The sequence below is a fragment of the Schistocerca piceifrons genome, chromosome 5, assembly GCF_021461385.2.
Source record: "Schistocerca piceifrons isolate TAMUIC-IGC-003096 chromosome 5, iqSchPice1.1, whole genome shotgun sequence".
Taxonomy (NCBI): Eukaryota; Metazoa; Arthropoda; class Insecta; order Orthoptera; family Acrididae; genus Schistocerca; species Schistocerca piceifrons.
The window spans coordinates 595122469-595132853 of NC_060142.1; the positions used below are offsets into that span (position 1 = coordinate 595122469).

Consider the following 10385-nt stretch of genomic DNA (forward strand, 5'->3'; position numbering starts at 1 on the left):
AAAAATAAATTCGTAGTAAAACTGGCTTAATACAATGTAAAATTCAGTAGGACTATGCCTGGCAAACAGCAGTAGCAAATGCAATAACTTATACCTAAACGTGACATAGCTCAAACAGAAAAAATATTATAGTAAAAATGGCCATTTTTAATACCTATGTCACATCTTAACACTAGAGGGATGCATCACGAAAACTTACACTAGCAGATAAGTAAAAAAATTATTTATGCAATTCCTGTGAAGGGAAATGTCTATTTATGTGCCCTCGTTTTCTTGGATGTAGATCATAAATTTCTTATTGACTGGATCTGTAGGCATAAAATAACTATATTAGTACATCTATTAAATTTTATTTTAACCAATGCTGCAGTGCCACTAGAAATTAGATATTAAACAAAATTAGCAATCTCTCAACTAGAAAGACAATAGATGTGAAATGTTTCTCATCATTTCATTAGGCATTTTAGTAAATACCATAAATTAAGAGCTCCACAGTGTAATCATATGTTTTCAAGTTTGAGCATGTCGTATTTGCAATGCTTTTGACAAAGAAATGTTAATAGCAAGGATAATGGCCTCTTTTTTTCTCCACCTAATGGCTTTCTTTTGTCAGACGACTATCTCCCAGCTGGGCGCCCAAAATGCATTACGCCAAGGTCACTTACCTTTCTTACTGAAATATTTACGACAGCAGTTTCTGCTACAGTGACAGTCTCATATAAAAATTTTCACGGGTCAAGAATTTGCGTTACAAATGTGTAGAAACAAAATCCTGTTAATAAAACAGTGTCCGAAAAACTTTCGTCGGCATTGTAAAACATTCACACATTTACACACATTTCATAACTCTTAAAAGTACGATTCTTGGTTTCCAACATCCTTTTCCACAAATCAGAGTCCCTAACCACTACTCATTATTCCTTACCTTATTATACATATACATATTCGTCGACACTTCTTCAATATTTCATCATAAGAAATAAGTAGCATAATCAAATTCCTCATATACAGTAGCATCATCTTATTGATCATAAACATACCTCAACATCATAATACACATAGTCATCGTAATAATAACATCATAACACCTCAGTCAAATATCATAAACGTCGTAGCTTTCTGCAATAATTTCAAACCCTAAATTTCAATAGTGTCATCTACCTCAAACGTACTTTAAAAATCATGATCTCACACCAAATACATCATTCAAAGCTCTCATAGTATCACAATGGTTCTGAAAAATTATGAACAGTTCACAAAGTACAGACAAAATACAATTTCATAAGTGTGAAGTTACCCAACTGTGTAATTGTGTAAACATGTGTCACTGATGTAGTAAAATAAATGTTTGTCTCTCTCAGTTAAATAATCAGATAGCTCTGTAATTTATGTGTTAGAGAAATATGGTACCGAAGTGTAAAGTTGTATAAGCAAATACCATATTAGCTAGGGCTCCTTGTGCTTGCCAAACACATGGTACACAAAGTAGGCGTGTACCCCCCTGAGGATTAATGTAATTATACCCTCAGGTGTTACAGATTATTGCAATGGAATGAAATGTATCACGGAAAACTTTCTTTGTAATTCAAAAACCTTTAAAAATAAATGTTTTAAGTGTAAAATTAATCACTCTAATACGTGTACTGTAGCACTAAACTGTGCGTCTTGTTGTAAGATAATCTCTGTGAAAGTGTCGTAGTTATCATCATCCGAAAGCTAAGTTTTGCAGAAGTCAATGTACTTACCTATTGATAAACAAAAGTGAAATGCTTTGCGTATAGATATCTTAGTTATTACGTTTATTGCCATGATGAAGAAAGTACTGTGCTGTAACGTATTGTTGTGCTACAGAAAAGGCTGTCTCATTGTTGCTATACCACAAAATTTACTACTAAAACATGTTTCACTTTCCCAGATAAACTGTGCAGATATAAAACAGATACACCGCAAAAACAACATTGTAAATTGTCACTCATTAGTAACGTTGTGATATAATCGTGTAGCTGTCACATAAACTAATCACTGTGTCATCTGGTATCTCACAGAAAGTACTTTAAATCCAGAATGTATCTTCAAGTAAACCAAAATGTTGCATTAAAATCTCATTAGTAGTACCAGTATATGTTCTAAGTATGTAAGCCTTATAGTCGTTACATAATCGTGCAACTAACAAGCAAGAATGTACACACACAATAACACTGTGACATCTGTTCACTATAACAATGCATTCGTAATTTTCTGTTTAAATAAGTTCTCTTGGTTCTTGATTGGATATTTAACTTCAAACATTGTTGCATATTAACAGTTTCTAAGTCTGACAAAGCATACTAGAAATGTGAAGTGAAAAGTTTTATGGCAAAGACAAAGTTAAAAAGCAGATTCTCTTTCAATAAACGGTTTTACATGTGAAATGTGGTGCAAGCCTTTACTCTTCCTACTATGCAGAGCTCCAGCTTCAACGGAATTATCATGTGGTATATGGTACATCGGTAAAGCCTGCTCACATTTTTCTCAACGTTGGCGTCTACGTTATTTTTCTCTGAGCCAGCCAGCGCACGTAGCTGCCTGCGGTGTGAGTCATTGTCTGTCTCTTTGTTGGCGTGCGTCGTTATTAGGATTAGGAGACCTAACTTCTACAAATTCACCTTGACGAGAAGGCCCTGCCCTATCTGAATCCCGCCAGTTCTGATGCAATTCGGGTCTGTCGTTACGATCATATCGTCTGTCGTCATGTCGGTAGATTCCATAGTTTCTTTCTTATCGGTCACGTGGTGGAGAATTTCTCCCTGAATCGTAACTGCGCGCTGGACCGTTGCGTCTGAAGTTATTCTGTCTCCCTTCATAATAATTATTTTGGTTCCCATAAAGTCTGTTTCTCTGATTGTCTCTGTGATAGTCAATACCGCAGAGAGGTGATCTTTCCCTGTAATTATTACTACTCTGCCAACGGTTGTCATACGGGTGGTGTCTGTTTTGGTCACGATTTACGTTGTAAGAATAGCCTTGTCGTGTCCTGCTATTATTTCTTTCATCGCGGAATTGCGATGGATGTGACCTGTAATTGTTGTGCTCCTGTTTTCGCGTTCCGCGATTGTCAGTGTCAATTACCAATTGTAGTAACAGTCCCTGAAAAGCTTCAATGTCGTCTTTGCAACGTCCTGCCAAAATAATGTGTCGTAAATGTTCAGGCAATTTGATTAAGCAAATGCGAATGAGTTCTGAGGGGCTGTATGGGTTTGACAGGTACTGATTCTTGTGCAACATGTCTTCAAAATATTTCACAAGACTGGACAATTCAGATTGTTCGAAATGTTTCATCATTATGATGCTATGTTTTACTCGGTCCTGTGTAGCTTGAGACCAATATGCTGAGAGGAAGGCATGATAAAATTCTCCTTCACTGTGACAGTCGTGAATGACCGATCGCATTCTTACAGCTGGTTCATTCTCTAAGTAGCCACACATAAATTCTAATCTGTGTTCTAACGACCAGTTGGGAGGAAAACAATGAGAGAATTGATGGAGCCATGCTTGTGGATGAATGTCGTTGTCAGAATTCTTAAATGTTTTGAAATTACTTGTAGTAATGAACAGCTTATAGTCAAAATCATCATGTCGGTGAGTCGCATGTCGGTCATTGCTATGTCGTGTCGGCGGTTCCATCTCAAAATTCGGTGCACCTTGCCAATTTCTTTCATAATTTCCGAACTGCCCTGAGTTATTATTTTGTGATTGCTCCGTATTTCTATGTCCCTCTTCCCATACTGGAGCATGAGTGTCCTCTGAAATATGTAATTCTTGTATTACTTGTGCCAACTGATCTTGTACTTCCCGGATTTCTCTTTTGTACTGTATATTGATTTGATTTTGATTTTGTTTGAATTTTCTAATTTGTTCATACTCTTCAGTGTCCGTGAAGGCTACAGGTCTTGTGTCATTCAGATCAAAATCTACCTTTGTAGAGAAGTTAGTGAACTGATCTGAAAGTTCGGCTACTTTATCCGTTAGTGAAATTATTTCCTCTGTGTGTTTTTCTGAACCAAGTTTCAGAGTGTCCATTTGTGTTGAAATCGTATCTAATGTGTCCTTTAAGTTTTCCTGAATTTTTGCATGTTGCGTAACCGAATCGCTAGATGCCACTGAGTCAATTTTAGCTTGCAAGGTGTCGTGATTTTCATGAACAATAGTTTGCTGTTCTTTTATGGCTGCTTCGTGATTCTGTAATGCATTTTCATGACGCGAAAAAATAGGTTGGAAATGCTCGCAAATTTGTGTTTTTACGTCATTACAGACTTTTTGACGTTTTGATTCGATTTTATGTAGCTCAGTAGTTAAATCTTCACGTGTTTGTTCAAGAGTTTGTTCCAATGAGTCTAACTTTTGAAGCTGTTGCTGTGTTTGTCTCTGGTGTTGTTCCATTGTGTCTAACTTTTGAAGATTTTGTTCCATTGTGTCTAACTGGTGCTGTGTTTGTCTCTGATTTTGTTTCATTTGCAGCATTAATTGCAATAATAATGTATTAGTGTCTGGAATGTGTTTCTATATGCTTTTTGGCAGTGCATTTTCACTGGCAACATTCACGTTTTGACAAACAGAAAATGTGTCTTGACTCATTTGAGAAAACGGTGAGGACCCAAAACCTGAGTCTACAGTATTTGCAAGATTGTGTTCTGTCATTTCGGATTCCTGAGGCGAGCTGTTGCCGACCGATCGATCGATAATGCTTCCCTGTTCACTAATTGTTTCACTGCCTACACCATTATTTGCAGCCCGCTCCATTTCCCTATGCACAATTACCAAGTTACCACTTTGAACATTAGTTAATTCATTACTCTGCGGCGCTAACACATTGCTTCCGCTTTCACTGTCATTTCTCAGTTTACTTTGAAGCCTAGTATTACTTTTTTCACACGCCATTATTGTCACAATATTTCACACGACAACACAGAAAAGCACAATTTGAAGAGCAAAATAACAAAACACATTAACATAGCATTGAAAATAATTTCTAGTTAATTGCAAGCGCAGCTGTGAAATACCTGGTGCAAATCTACATGCATGCCACAACTGTTTTACTGTACAACAATGAAAAACTACAAAGGAAATCCTCTCTATAATTACGCGCTAGCAATAAACAAAAGCTACACTAATTACACAAACTACAAGAAAAATCAGAAGATTCCAGTGAGGTATCCTCAGTTAAGGGTCGACATATGAAATGTCCCCTTTGAACAATTCTACATGACTGTGCTTAAACTGACAAACAATATTTTTTTTTAGCGCAACGCAATCTGACTTTCAAAAATCCCTACAAAAGAATGGCCCTGACTAAATTAACCTATACGTTTCACGAATCACTTACCTCACAAAAATCTTCGATACTCGAACTACTGCAATACAGCGAGTGCTACTACTGCCAGCTAAATAAAAGATTCAAACTACGGAAGGCACTAACTAACTACTGATAGGCATAGTTAGCAAATGAAAGATTTTAATAGAGAACAAACAATGTATTTACCTTAATAGTGTTGAAAAATCATAATATACATAGCAGTTCATGACATCCAGTCTTACAAATTTCAAAACTCCGCCATTTCTCTCCCCACATCCACCACTGTTGGCGGCTCACCTCCAACTGCGCAACGCTACACGCTGTTAACATCCAGCTGCCCAACGCTACAATGGCGAGTATTACAACAATGCAAAGCAGCCACTGACTGCACACAGCACAGCCAGTGATTTCCATACAGAGCGCTACGTGGCGTTACCAATAAGAAAACCTAAACAGCCTACTTACAGTGCAACAATTTCCCTGCTGGACTTGTCTCCAGTCGAGGACGTAGTAGTAGTGGTAGTAGTAGCTTTATTCATCCATAGATCTCTTTTTACAAGGATATAGGACATGTCAAAATATTTACAAATTTAGATCAACTTAAAATAAGCTAACTCGTATACACATATATTTACAGACTTCTAGTTAGTGACAATCATTAGTTTTGCTCCTGGTATACTTTTTTTTACAAATAACTTATTAAATAATGTAATAATGTAATGCCACATTGTTCACTCATGTATCACTATCAGTCACTGCGCAACTATACATACATTGTTTCATAACACTTGACTCACTAAAATACACACACACACACACACACACACACACACACACACACACACAAGTGATCTCTGGTCCATTTTCTGTACCGCAACTTCCCATTTGCTATCCTGAAAAACTGAGTCAGCATCCCTCCATAATGAGTGAGATGTTGAGCTCAGAAGGAGGAAGAGGTCTTAGTATTGCGCCATGCATAGCTTGTATTTCTAGAAAGGAAAAAAAAGAAGGAAAAAAACATAAAGTGAAGGTGTTATGTGGAATGGTGACTATTTCATAATCATTATTATTATTATTATTATTTGTTTGTAAACATTTTTTATCAAACCCCTACCCTATTTTAGCTAAGTAACCTTCAGTCTATAAAATGTATTGTATTTTAAATAAGTGTAGTTTCTTTAATCTCTTTCGGTAATTTATTGTACAGTTTTATTTCTTGAAAATGCTGTTTTGAGTATTACGTTTATTTTTTCTTGGTAAATACAAGTTGAGTCTATCTCTTGTTGCATGGTCATGGACAGAGCTGTTTGCGCAGTAATTACCAATGTTATTTTTGATGTGTACAACTGACTGGTAAATGTATTCACATGGAGCAGTTAAAATCCCCAGTATTCTGAACAGGCCTTTACAATGACCTTGAATAGTATTTTTGGTGTGGGATATGAGGGGTTGAGAAGTAACTCGTCGATCAACAACTCTTACAGAACTACATGAACAGTTGGGCAGGCATGCCATAACTCATCGCAGGATTGTATTCGCTATCTGTGCGATTGACTTGATGCCAGGGTCAGCGGCTGCACTGCCGCCGTGGAGGATACACCACGCACCCATATGGGTGTTTCAGCGTCGGTCGATACCTGATATTGGAGAACCGTTTGTGCTGTTGATCTGTAAATGTAATCATTTTATGTACTTCATATGCACTGTTGCAACAGTAAATCTTGACTGAATTGTAAACCACTAAAAAAGTGTACTAATTTTTTTCCAGCAGTGTGTTTATTTTTCCTCTATGGAACTGCTTTTTGGTCTTACTCATCTGCCTAGTGATCTTCGTAGGCTTTTAATTGTCTAGCTACGATATTACCTTTCCTTCTCGCTCTGCAGTGACTGCGGATACAGTAGCAAGCACTCCGTCTTCAGGCCACAAGTGGCCCATCGGGACCATTCGACCGCCGTGTCATCTTCAACTGAGGATGCAGATAGGAGGGACGTGTGGTTAGCACACCACTCTCCCGGTCATTATGATGGTTTTCTTTGACCAGATCCGCTACTATTCGGTCGAGTAGCTTCTCAATTGGCATCACGAGGCTGAGTGCACCCCGAAAAATGGCAACAGCACATGTCGGCCCGGCTAGTCACCCATCCAAGTGCTGGCCACACCCGACAGCGCTTAACTTCGGTGATCTGACGGGAACCGGTGTATCCACTGCGGCAAGGCCGTTGCCGGATACAGTACTGACACCAGAAAAACCCTGAAAACAAAAACCAGTGTCGCCATACAACTTCCTTCTATAGGCTTCTTTCAGATGCCTTTCCTGAAAACTGCAGCTTCCTTGTCACAGCAGCTCTGTCTGATAATTGTATCAACACACTTTTTTTGTAATAACTAGATCATATTATTGAATTAATAACTTCATGTTCACTATCACCCTGCACTCTTTGATTTAAAAGTGAAAATTCTCGAACTGTAACTTTTACGTCACATGAAAAGATGACTAGTAAATGCCATCGATACAGTTCAATCAAGAAAGTTCCTCGCCCTAAGTGGACGTCATCAGTGAACTATCACTGTGGAATTCAGTTCCTCAGAAGTGAAACGCTCTAATTGTATTATTTAACGTGTGTAGTATTACAGATGACAGCCAATAAGAAGGACGCATTGACTCCATCGCTCTAATTACAAAGTGCCCAGAAAATCAACACCAAAATTCATCATAGCGTAACACATCCAAGACAAAGGGCAGAGGGGCGCGGAGACTGCGCCGCTTCACAGCCAACACTTCTCGTCTGGTGGTCCAGACAAGCACAGTTCGTGCACCTGCATATACGGCGTTTAGGTCACCCTGCTCCGAACAGCGTGTGACCGCAACTGTCTCTATCAGTCTTATCCCTACCGACATGTATTACTGATCCTAGAATTCCCATTTGGACTTTTAAGTGATCAGATAAGTTTTTACTGAAAGAGGATGTTTTCTGGTGTCAAGTCCAGTAAAATTATTATCTTATCTAATAGGATAAAACAAATATAACTTACTTTAAAACATGGCGCAAAGGAGTGCATGTTCTCAGATATCCCTTCAGATGTAGATTGTGGCTAAAAGGTTGGAGTTATAATGGTCAGATCGCATACCACGATGTTAACATGTGACTCTACAACATACGAAAATTTAAAACTGCCTGTTCAAATCAGAATGTAGGTTTCACCAAACACTGTGTATCACCAATTTTACTGGATTTATTCATTTCAAACTACATACACAGAGGAGTAAAGCTGTGAAAGTGTTTCTTACATTAGATTACACGTTTTTGCCAACTTTGAACTTTCTGTCTCACTTTCTTGAGAGTAAAAAAAAAAAATCGAAAAATTTGTAATAACTTCTAATATCCCTACTTCACTTTCTTCATTTATAGTCAAACGTTGTTTCTCTTCATCTACCATAACTTAATGATAGAGAAGTTATAAAACAAACGGTTCCTATAAATTTCATGAGAGTGCACGAAAATTGTGACTTTGTACAGTTGCACTAGGCATGGTCAGCATTCCTGCCATAATCAAAATAGTCTGAGGTGCTGACTGAATGCAGAGAGCCATATAAATGTCAGAGATTAGACACAGAAGGCCATACTAGTGCCCCCACAAGTATTTCAAAGACTTATAAAATTACAGAAGACTTTATCTTCTACGTGAATGATGACAAGCACAGTCAAATGTCAAATTTTACCCAAAATCGTTTCAAGATAAACTTTCAGTTTCGAAGTGTAAGATCAAACGTAGGTTACAACTTCAGTTTAGATCTTTTCTACATCTACAACATGTAGGTTACAATTTGAGGACATTACATTTACAACTGTAGAACGCTACTTCCTTTTCGTTTATTTATCTGTTAAAACAATTTAATTCGCCCCCTGTTGCGTACATACATGCTGAATACCTCTGCATTCTCGAGAATGAATCTACGCTACTGTGCTCATATTCTCATTGAGTATGAATCATTTGTCATCTTTTGGTGACAATGTCAATTTACACTGGTTTACAATGGAAAATGCATATAACTTGCATCAAATTAGATAGCGAACAGTAGATTTATCAACATCATCTAACACGCATTCTCAGAAATCGTCAGTGCTTAATTCCTTTCCTGATGAGTGTGTCACACAATTTGACCTACCCATTATGCGTTGTATTTCATTTTAGTGACAGTACATTTTTTGCTCTCAGTCCCATGAATTTTGTCATGGTGCCCACCAAAAATTCATCTTTCATTAAACTCACTGTCCTTTTATTGACACATGAGATGAAATGAATGTTGTTGTCAGGATAGCCTCAAGTGTCAAAAAATCTACACACATCACTTTTAATAACATTATAAATATTAAGTTATCTACGCCCATATAACACATGCTAACATTTTACATTTACAGAAATCTACAAGAAGCATTTTACAAATATTTACAAAGGCCATTCTTAATGTTACAGGTTTGTCAAAAACAATGTTAAGTTTATTTAATACAATACCAATGAAATTTTTCTTAAATACGATACTGTGTTTCAAATTTCGTGTTGGAATCAGAGCAGAAGCTCAGTGTCTCCCTTTCAAACTTGCTATTAACTTCATATCACTTAGTTTTTGCACATTATCCACAATTTTCCCTAACACCATTATTAATTAGTTTGAAAAAGTCTTTTTGGAAACTTTTTTGCATTCACGCATTCCTCAGCATTGATATCGATGTATATTTTCATGCAGTTAATTTGATGGAATGATAATATCTGGCGAATTTTGTTTAGAATAAGATTATTTTTTAGATATTTCTTTAAATGTCTGTAGTGAATCACAGAATTTATTTATCATATAATGTATAAGTCAGGTTCTTTGGGACTCACAGCCTGTTGATGCCAAGTGATGGTACCATTCTCTCTGGGCATAATGTTGGATCTGAGTAATGTCACTATTTCCCTCTTACTCGAGTTGTAAGCCCAGCAGTAACTTGTCTGGATAAATATATGACCGAAATTGATAATGGAAAATTGTTAAGTGTGGGGCAAAAGGTT

General features: G+C 37.1%; 1 pseudogene; it reads right to left on the bottom strand.

The window, feature by feature from the left end:
• Positions 1-7439: 7439 nt before the first annotated feature.
• On the bottom strand, positions 7440-7557 carry LOC124799512 (annotated as a pseudogene).
• Between the last annotated feature and the right edge of the window lie 2828 nt (positions 7558-10385).